At 42.1% G+C, this 9,515-nt stretch overlaps 1 protein-coding gene and 1 long non-coding RNA gene across 7 annotated transcripts in view; one reads left to right on the top strand and one right to left on the bottom strand.

Annotated features, from left to right (window-relative positions):
* Positions 1–2,305: 2,305 nt before the first annotated feature.
* Positions 2,306–9,515, bottom strand: part of GC (GC vitamin D binding protein) — a 51,547-nt gene continuing 44,337 nt past the window's right edge. Inside the window, exon 13 of the mRNA XM_086405449.1 lies at positions 2,306–2,540. The gene's annotated coding sequence lies outside the window, so the exon portion shown is untranslated. The remainder of the gene's footprint in view (positions 2,541–9,515) is intronic.
* Positions 7,758–9,515, top strand: part of LOC147370498 (uncharacterized) — a 49,491-nt gene continuing 47,733 nt past the window's right edge. For 2 of the 6 annotated variants that reach the window (XR_015165323.1, XR_015165320.1), the window contains exon 1: positions 7,758–8,038. This is a non-coding gene — a long non-coding RNA (uncharacterized LOC147370498). The remainder of the gene's footprint in view (positions 8,039–9,515) is intronic. The other 4 variants (XR_015165321.1, XR_015165324.1, XR_015165322.1 and 1 more) reach the window with 3 other exon arrangements.

Here is a 9,515-nt window from a genome sequence, read left to right as displayed (position 1 = left end):
ACACAATTTAAAAATTCTAAGCCATTTACAAAACAATCCAACTTTTTCACATGGATTTCTGGTGCCATTACCATCATGTTTTAGGTTTCCATATACATCCTGGATTCCTATTTTATTCTTTTAAACTCTTTGTATGTTATTACACTGTTAATTATTTGTATGGTTTTGTACTATGTCTTTGGAGAAGGCAACGGCAACCCACTCCAGTACTCTTGCCTGGACCATCCCATGGATGGAGGAGCCTCGTGGGCTGCAGTCCGTGGGGTCGCTGAGGGTCGGACACGACTGAGCGACTTCACTTTGACTTTTCACTTTCATGCAGCGGAGAAGGAAATGGCAACCCACTCCAGTGTTCTTGCCTGGAGAATCCCAGGGATGGGGGAGCCTGGTGGGCTGCCGTCTATGGGGTGGCACAGAGTCGGACACGACTGAATCGACTTAGCAGTAGCAGCAGCAGCAGCAGTTCTATGTCTTAACATCTGGTTACGCACATTCCTGTGCACTACACTTTCTTTTTTAGACTTCTTTGTTGTAGACTTTATATTTCTACATCCATTTTCTTTTTTTAATATCATTTTCTCTATTATTTATTTTTGGCTGCACTGGGCCTTCCTTGGGAATATGGGCTAATCTCGTTGTGGTGCCTGGACTTCTCATTGTGGTGCCTGGACTTCTCACTGTGGTGGCTTCTCTTGTTGCAGAACATGGGCTGTAGGTGCATGGTCTCCGGTGGTTGCAGCATGTGGGCCCTAGAGTGCACAGCTTCAGTAGTTGTGGTGCTCAGGCTTAGTTGCTTTGGGATCTTCCCAGACCAAGGATTGAACCCATATCCCCTGCTTTGGCATGTGGATTCTTTACCACTGGGCCATCAGGGAAGTCCACCATTTTCAAATAAGGATTTGGAATGACTGATAAAAAATTCATTGGGAATTTTAATGGTGATTGCATTTAATTTATAGATAAATTTGAAGAGAATTGATATTTTTATGATAGCGAGTTATTGACTGTGGGAGCATACACTGTCTTTTCATTCATTCAGGCTTTCTTTTATGATATTCTTAGAGTTTTAAACTTTTCTGAGTGCATGAGCTGAGTTTAGAAGCTTTCCTCTGGCTTTCTCTGCCCAGGGTTGAAGCCATTACAATTCAACCTCCCTCTCCTCTCTGTCCCCAAGTTCAAGATAGCCTTTAGGGGATCCTCCAGCCTTCAGACTCTCCAGGATTCTCATAATTATCATTATGGTTGTTAGTCCCTTAAATCATTTTCATTTTCTTTCACAATTTCCAGGCTTGATTCTGGAGGAGAGAGAGCCAGTAGCTTGCTTTAAGTCACCATCCTGATAAGCCTGGGTGTAACTTGTTGTTGTTAAACCTGTTTGGGTGAGACAGCTGGCAACTGCTCTTAGGTGGTGGGGGAGAAAGGGAAGAAATCATTTAATTGACTCATTTTAGTACCTGCAAAATACAGAGTGGACCCAAAACTGCAGGCCAAGGTGTAAGAATCCAAATGGAGGCCCACATAGCATATGTCTACATATTTAAAAGTTTGAAATTAAGCTAACAAGCTGTTAAATAAATAAAATATGTTCTCTCCTCCTAGTTTGGCAAATATGTCTTCATAACAACCTGAACATCCGGGTTTAAGTTTAAAATCCTTAGAGTCCTCTGAGCTCTATGATTGAACTTGGTAGAAGGCAGAAAGCCAGCCTCCAGCCCATGACCTGTCACTGTCTCTTTGCCAGGTCCAATCTGTCCAGGTCTCTGATGATCTCATTTACACGCATGTTCAGTCCTCAGCCCACGTGTCTGAACCCTGTCCACATCTTCTGCAAACAACTCCCTCTTGGCCCGCTGACAGTGCGGTCAGCCTGCAGAAGATGCCTGTGTAGGTGCTGGAATTTTGCAAGTCATTCTGCACCCTGTGTCCTAGAGCAAGGTCTGGAAGGAGGAAAAATGGATTCTTGGGTGTGCATGTCCCTTTGGCCCTGTGAATGCCTGGCCCCATGGGGAGGGTCCGGGCTAGACGAAGGACAGATACATTGAAAAGTGTCAAACATATATAAAGTATTATTATCACTGTGATTTGAACACTGGAAACCCTGTGGAGAGTTTGAGTAAAAAGGAGGATTAAGTAACAAGTACAAAAGAAAGTCCAGAGCTGGTTATTGATGACCTTGGAAGACATATTCTGTCTCATTTCTGTTTATCCAGAGCCTGATTGTAGATGTGGCAGCATGACTTATTTTAATTACTATTTTTGATGTGTTATCTTCCTACCTATCACTAAGGTAAACAAACTAACAAGATAAAACCAAACAATTTATGGTGATTTTTCAACTAAAGGCTGATGATTGATATATCATTCTCATTGTCCTTCTGAACTTCAATTGCCAGCTGGAATTTTCAATAAAGATGACTTGGCTGGTGAGATGCAAGAGAAGAAAAGACAGATGGCATGCTTCTTGCATGGGCAAGGGGCATTACAAGGTAACCTGCCCTTGAGCTGACTTAATTGCAGAGAGCAGCATCACCTTCAAGAAACTGAAAAGAAAGAGAAAGTGTTAGTTGCTCAGTCATGTCAACTCTTTGCGACCCCATGGACTGTAAACCGCCAGGCTCCTCTGTCCATGGGATTCTCCAGGCAAGAATACTGGAGTGGGTTGCCATTTCTTTCTTCAGGGGATCTTCCTGACCCGGGGATCAAACCCAGGTCTCCTGCATTACAGGCAGATTCTTTACCATCTGAGCCACCAGGGAAGCCTTCAAGAACCTGTACTGCTGTTCAGATGTGGAGACTCACCACTGACCAACCCTTACCTCTGCAATTTCCTTTCTTTTGGGGATGTCATTTACTCTCTAGTTTATGGGTATAGATGCCGGTCTTTCCTCTAGAGTGGAAATTCCTCTGACAGTGGGAGAATGTCCTTTGTAAATGCTGGCCAGATGCTCAATAAATGTTTATTTAAAAGGTAATATATTCTGCAAAATGTAGCCTGGGTAGATCTGATTTCCTTGTGGAAATGGGATAAAGAGAAATATAAATACAGGCTTTTCCACTTTTTAACTTGATAATTATGGTTGAGAATACCCTTTGGGATACCTTTTGGAATTGTCAGTGTGTCTAACTACCAATTTCAGTGTCAATAAGATATGTATATAGGTTAAGAGTATAGAGTCTGGAGTCAAACTATGTGGATTCAAATTCTAACACTGTAAACTAGTCGCCGACCTTGAGAGTGGTTATTTAACCACTCTGTGCCTCAGTTTCTCCATCTGTAAAATGCGGATAATAGTGGTTCCTAGCTCATGGAGGTCAATGAAACTAACAGTGGTTTTAAATATCTACAAATTATGTGATACTCATTCATTAAAACCCACTCCAGTGTTCTTGCCTGAAGAATCCCAGGGACGAGGGAGCCTGGTGGGCTGCCGTCTGTGGGGTCACACAGAGTCGGACACGACTGAAGGGCCTTAGCAGCAGCAGCAGCAGCATTCATTAAAAAAAAAACAGTGCTATTTCACCTTCCCTGGTAACTGAATGAGTCTTTTCACTGACTGTAGAATAGAATGTGGTAGCAAGGATGCTGCCTGATTCCTGAGGATTGATTACATGTGCCATCATATCTTGGGAAACTCACTATGAGAACTTTCAGCCCCCTGGTGCAAAGTCTGGCTCCCTGGAGGCTGCCAGGTGGTGCTGTGCTCAGCCGCTCAGTTGTGTCCGACTCTTTGCAACCCTATGGACTGTACCTGCCAGGCTCCTTTGTTCATGGGGTTTTCCAGGAAGAATACTGGAGTGGGTTGCCATTTCCTCCTCCAGGGGAACTTCCCCACCCAGGGATCAAGCCCCCATCTCCTGTGTCGCCTGCATTGGCAGGCAGATTCTTTACCATTAGCGCCACCATGTGGAGAATACCTGAATAGACCACCTAGAGAGAGAGGCCCAAGGAGTTCCACTATTCAGACTCCAGCTGTTGGATTCCTTTCAGCCCAGGTTAGTTTATATGAATGAAAAACTTGCAAAATGGCCCCAGCCCCAACCACTGCCTGACTGTCACTGTCTGAGAAACTCTGGGTCCAGTCAAACCTCAGATTTGTAAGCATATATAATGATTGCTATTGTTTTAAGCTGCTTTTTCAGGGTGGCATGTTACTAAGCAATAGAGAAGTGGCACAATTACAAAGCAGTATGTTCCCTGATTTAAGGAATGTGTTAAGTAAATTTTGTTACTGTTAGATCAGTGTTCATGATCATTGTTAGATCACCATTGTTAGCTTGATATTAGTGCATTCATCATCTGTAAGTTGGATGTATTAGGACCTGGATTATCTGCTTCATGTGACTGTGATGAAGATTGGAGGAGATAACGTAGGAAAGTCCTTTGAAAAGCAATACGGTATGTAAAAAGTGAAGTTTTTTTTATTACTATTTTTAACATCTTTTAACCAATCTTGGTGGGAGTTTAATATTGAGAAGACATACTTTATCACTAATGCTATCTAGTAAGAAACAAAATGGATCAATTTTTTCCTAAAATTTAAAAAATTTGAAGGAACAAAATGAAAAATTTAGATGAATTATTTGGTGTGTGTGCACAAAGTGGCCAAATTGACACAGTTAAAATCTCTGAGACTAAAAGTTGAAAGTTCTGCAGTCTTTAACTTGCCTCCAAGCTTTTCATGTTGTTCTATAAAGAGCTGTAGCACAAAGTAAGCTAATTCCAGGTGATTGTTGTTCGTTTGCTAAGTCCCATCTGACTCTCTGTGACCCCATGGACTGCAGCACGCCAGGCCTCTCTGTCCTCCACTGTCTCTAGGAGTTTGCTCAAATTCATGTCCATTGAGTCAGTGATGCTATCTAACTATCTCATCCTCGACCGCCCTCTTCTCTTTTTCCTTCAATCTTTCCCAGCCTCAGAGTCTTTTCCAATGAGTCAGTTCTTTGCATCAGGTGGCCAAAGTATTGGAGCTTCAACTTCAGCATCAGTCCTTCCAATGAATATTCAGGACTGATTTTATGTACTGTTAATATCAATTTTATCAGTATCTGATTTTAGGATAGATTTCAGCACAGTCATCTGAATTTATATCTGTCGTCCACACGGTGGCAGTAAAGATTTTGATTTGAAATGGACAAGCCCTCCTGAGGCTTTTCAGGGTGCAATATGCAAGGGATATGAAGATCCATGCTTTTGATATTAAAAGGGGCTTCCCAGGTAGCGCAGTGGTAAAGAATCCACCTGCCAATGCAGGAGATGAAAGAGACACAGTTTCGATCCCTGGATCGGGAAGACTCCCCTGGAGGAGGAAATGACAACCCACTCCAGTATTCTTGCCTGGAAAGTGAGGACACAGAAACATGATTGACTGCTAGAAACTTTCTTACTGGGGTAGAAGCAATAAAGGAATCCCAAACCCCTGACCTATGGATGAGTAAGTAGGTCCTATCCCTAATTGTAAACCAGAACTTGCCAAAAAAGGCTAAAGTCGTGACACTAAGAGCTTTGAGATGATGGGTGTCATGGAAAGAACAATTAGGTATTCTTTTGGCCTAATGAGAAAAAGAGTATTTTAGGTCCTGGAAAAAAAGGACAAGATAGAAATCACCTCTGGGAGAGGTCATCTTTTTTTTTTTTTTTTTTGGTTGTTTTGGGTCTTCTTTTCCACTCTCAGGCTTTTTCTACTTATGCGGAATGGGTTTCTCATTGTGGTGGCTTCTCTTGTTGCAGAGCACAGGCTCTAGGTGTGAGACCCTTAGCAGTTGCAGCACACGGGCTTAGGTGCTTTACGGTATGTGGAATCTTCCCAGACCAGGGATCAATCCCGTGTCCCCTGCATTGGCAGGCAGATTCCTATCCAGTGTACTACCAGCAAAGTCCTGAAAGGTCATCTTTTGACTTGACTATCTATGACTGGATTTTCTACAATGGGAGACAAAAATTTCATTCCATACTCAACAGAATTTTTGAAATGCAGTGGCAGATTGAGATAAAGCAGCATTGGAAATTTTTCCTTCTCCAGTACAATCATTTAGCCAAGAGAGGCCTAACAGGTTGATCTCTGAGGCTTTCCTTTTTCTAATTGGGGAAGGTGCCATGTTGCTGGAGTAGGACTTGCAAGCTTGGTAGCACCATGGCTTCTATCAAGACTGATTAAATCTGAATCTCTGAGAGGGGGCCCTGGGCACTGTTCTGTTTCATTATTTTTCCCCTTTGAAATGCTTTAGATGATTCTAATGTGTAGCTATGCTTGAGAAGCACTTGGTCTATAGGATGGGTGGGTGTGAGACTTCTGTGGTGGGGTTGTTGTGAAGTCACTCAGGCATGTCCAACTCTTTGCCACTGTATGGACTACAGCATGCCAGGCTTCCCTGTCCTTCACTATCTGGTGGGAAGAGGTACATAAAACGGAACACAGAGACCTAAAACTGAAACTCCAATACTTTGCTGAAACTTCAATACTTTGGCCACCTGATGCGAAGAACTGACTCATTGGAAAAGACCCTGATGCTGGGAGGAGAAGGGGACGACAGAGGATGAGATGGTTGGATGGCATCACCGACTCAATGGACATGAGTTTGAACAAGCTCCGGGAGTTGGTGATGGACAGGGAAGCCTGGCGTGCTGCAGTCCAGGGGTCGCAAAGAGTCAGACACGACTGAGCGACTGAACTGAACTGAGAGGCCTAAAAGAACAACCTGCTAAGCCTTCTTGTTTATTGTTAGCCACCTGTTTGTGTGTGCTCAGTCATGTCCAACTCTTTACAACCCCGTGGACTGTAGCCCACCAGGCTCCTCTGTCCGTGGGATTTCCCAGGTGAGAATACTGGAGTGGGTTGCCATTTCCTCCTCCAGGGGAATCTTCCCGACCCAGGGATTGAACCTGAGTCTCCTGCATTTGCCAGCAAATTCTTTACCACTTGAGCTACTTGGGAAGTCTTTATTGTTAGCTATTTATCACCAAATGGAAATAAACAGTTAAGTTGATTTAATTCTTGCTTCATTCGAGTGTATGACTGTTGAATTAAATGACATAATTGGATCGCTTTTTTCTTGTTGTTTTTATATTCTAATCTCCACATAAAGCACCTTGGGCTTCCCTGATAGCTCAGTTGGTAAAGAATCTGCCTGAATTCAGGAGACCCTCATTTAATTCCTGAGCTGGGAAGATCCCTGGAGAAGGGATAGGCTAAACTCACCAGTGTTCTTGGGCTTCCCTTGTGGCTTAGCTGATAAAGAATCTGCCTGCAATGAGGGAGATCTGGGTTTGATCCCTGGGTTAGGAAGGTCTCCTGGAGAAGGGAAAGGGAACCCACTCCAGTATTGTGGCCTGGAGAGTCCCAGGGACTGATAGTCCATGGGGTCAAAAAGAGTAGGACACGACTAAGAGACTCTCACTCACTGATTGCATGAGGCCCACACACATTATCAAGGGTAATCTTTTTTACTTGAAGTCAGCTGGTGGGAGAGTTCATCACATCTACAAAATACCTATAGAAACATCTAGACTAATGTTTGACTAAACAAATAGGCACCATAGCCTAGACAAGTTGACACCTAAAATTTAACCATCACACAAGCCTTCTGTTATTGCTGTTGCTCTTTACAAAGTTTAAAGTCTTTCGAACTGCAGGACTAATGTTCTGTGTTTTCCTGCCTAAGGTATCCCACAGGCAATTCTTAAACCCTTACCTGAGAACCATTACCTCTAATGGTCTGCACAGGATTGCTGTATTAACACATTATTGACTGGGGTGGGGGGTGATTTTTGTAGAAACTAGTGCTTGTGGTGTTAATACATCTCAGGTCAAGAAGGTGTGAATACCTCACCTGGAAATTCTTGAGAAACAAAAGTGCTTTAGTGAAAGTCATTCAGTCGTGCCCGACTCTTTTCGACCCCATGGACTATCAATCAACCGAAGGTCTTAAAAGCAAAGACAGATTTCTCAGGGGAGAATTCCACCTTAAGAGGGCAACACACATGAGTTTCCAGACTGTTGGCTTGCCTCACGGACTTTGGACTTGCCAGCTCCATGACTGTGTGAGTCAGTTTTAATCATAAATCAGTCTATCTCCTATTAGTTTTATTTCCTGGAGAATGCCCGGCTGATAGTTTGTGAACTTCATTCTCAGAAACAAAGCATTGTTTGGTTTGTTTCTCTCATGACGATCAGTGTTTTTGAAGGAAGGTGATTTGGAAGGTATAAAAAGTTGAGGACTACTTATATTATAGACATTAACCAGTAAAATCAGCCATGGTTGATCGTAGGTGGAAATTCAGAAGTGTCCCTAATATTGGGAAGCACTTGGGATATAAGCATAAATTATGGCAATGGCTTCTCAAAGGCCTGTTTTTCTTACCAAATGGAACAAATTCAGGCATAATTATACCTATAAAGTCTAAACTTTGAAACTCTTGTACAAAAATGATGGACTATCTGGGTCTGTGATTCTTAATATTGAAAAATGGGGAAAGGTGTTGAGAGTTTGCTAGAAAATATATCCAGGGGAACCATAAAAACACTACTTCAACCAATCATGTAATATTTACTTGACTACTTAGTGGTAAAAAGACGCCCATTTCTACCTGGTCGGGCATTAAAATACTTCACCAAAAGGGACCAGTTTGTAAGCAGTTCATGAATAATTTGTAACTGCAACCTCTCAAATAAGAGCAGAGCAGTATTTTTCAAAATTATTTTCAGATTTTTGAATTTTTGAATAAGTCTGGGTCATATTTGAAGGAAAAGAGGTCAGTGGTTGAATGTAGACAGAATAAATTTTATACTGTAAGTTGTGGTTCTTCATGGGACAAATATTGTATTGTAATACCAAATCTAATTGGATCAGGGAGTGTATTCTTCAGGTAGACCCATGAATCTTGCATGGCATATTGGAAATGGAATTTAAGTTTTATTTATTTTTTATACTAACTCTGCTGCCTTGGGCCCCTCACCCACCTTTATGGAGTCCCATTTCTCTCATGTTGTTTATTGTTGTTAAACTCATTTATGGAGTCTCATTCTTCTCATACTTTATATCAGTGCTGTTTTCTTCTTAGAGTTTGTTTTGAAGCTACCAGCTAATTTTAGAAGTGAAAAAAGAACTTTAAAAAGTAAAAAATACTGCTTATGTATGTAGTGGGTAGTTTTTTTTTTTTTTTTCAATTTCATGGCATCATCTAAACAACTTCCCTGTTTGAGGTTAATTTCTCCTTTTGGAATCTGTGTGAGGTAGAACTCCACATTCTACTGTAGAAGCCACAGGGGGCAGGCATTTGCTGTCTCAGTTCGTAGGCACCTGATCTTCCTCTAGTTAATGCAGTGCAGCCTGCTGGGACTTAGCATCTCGAGAGGGGACCAGGGATGATTTTCGTTACTATGACTCCAGTTATATTTGCTATAAAATATGCTTCATCTGTACCATAAAACTCTACATCTACCATGAGATGAATTCCAATTCCTTGAAGCAGTTAACTGTAAATATGGAAGACTTTCCTTGGCTTGTATTGGTTTCCA

This window comes from Bos grunniens, chromosome 6 (assembly GCF_055505025.1).
Source record: "Bos grunniens cultivar Pamir isolate PY7600 chromosome 6, Bosgru_T2T1.0, whole genome shotgun sequence".
NCBI lineage: Eukaryota > Metazoa > Chordata > Mammalia > Artiodactyla > Bovidae > Bos > Bos grunniens.
This window is presented reverse-complemented; position numbering and strand designations above follow the sequence as displayed.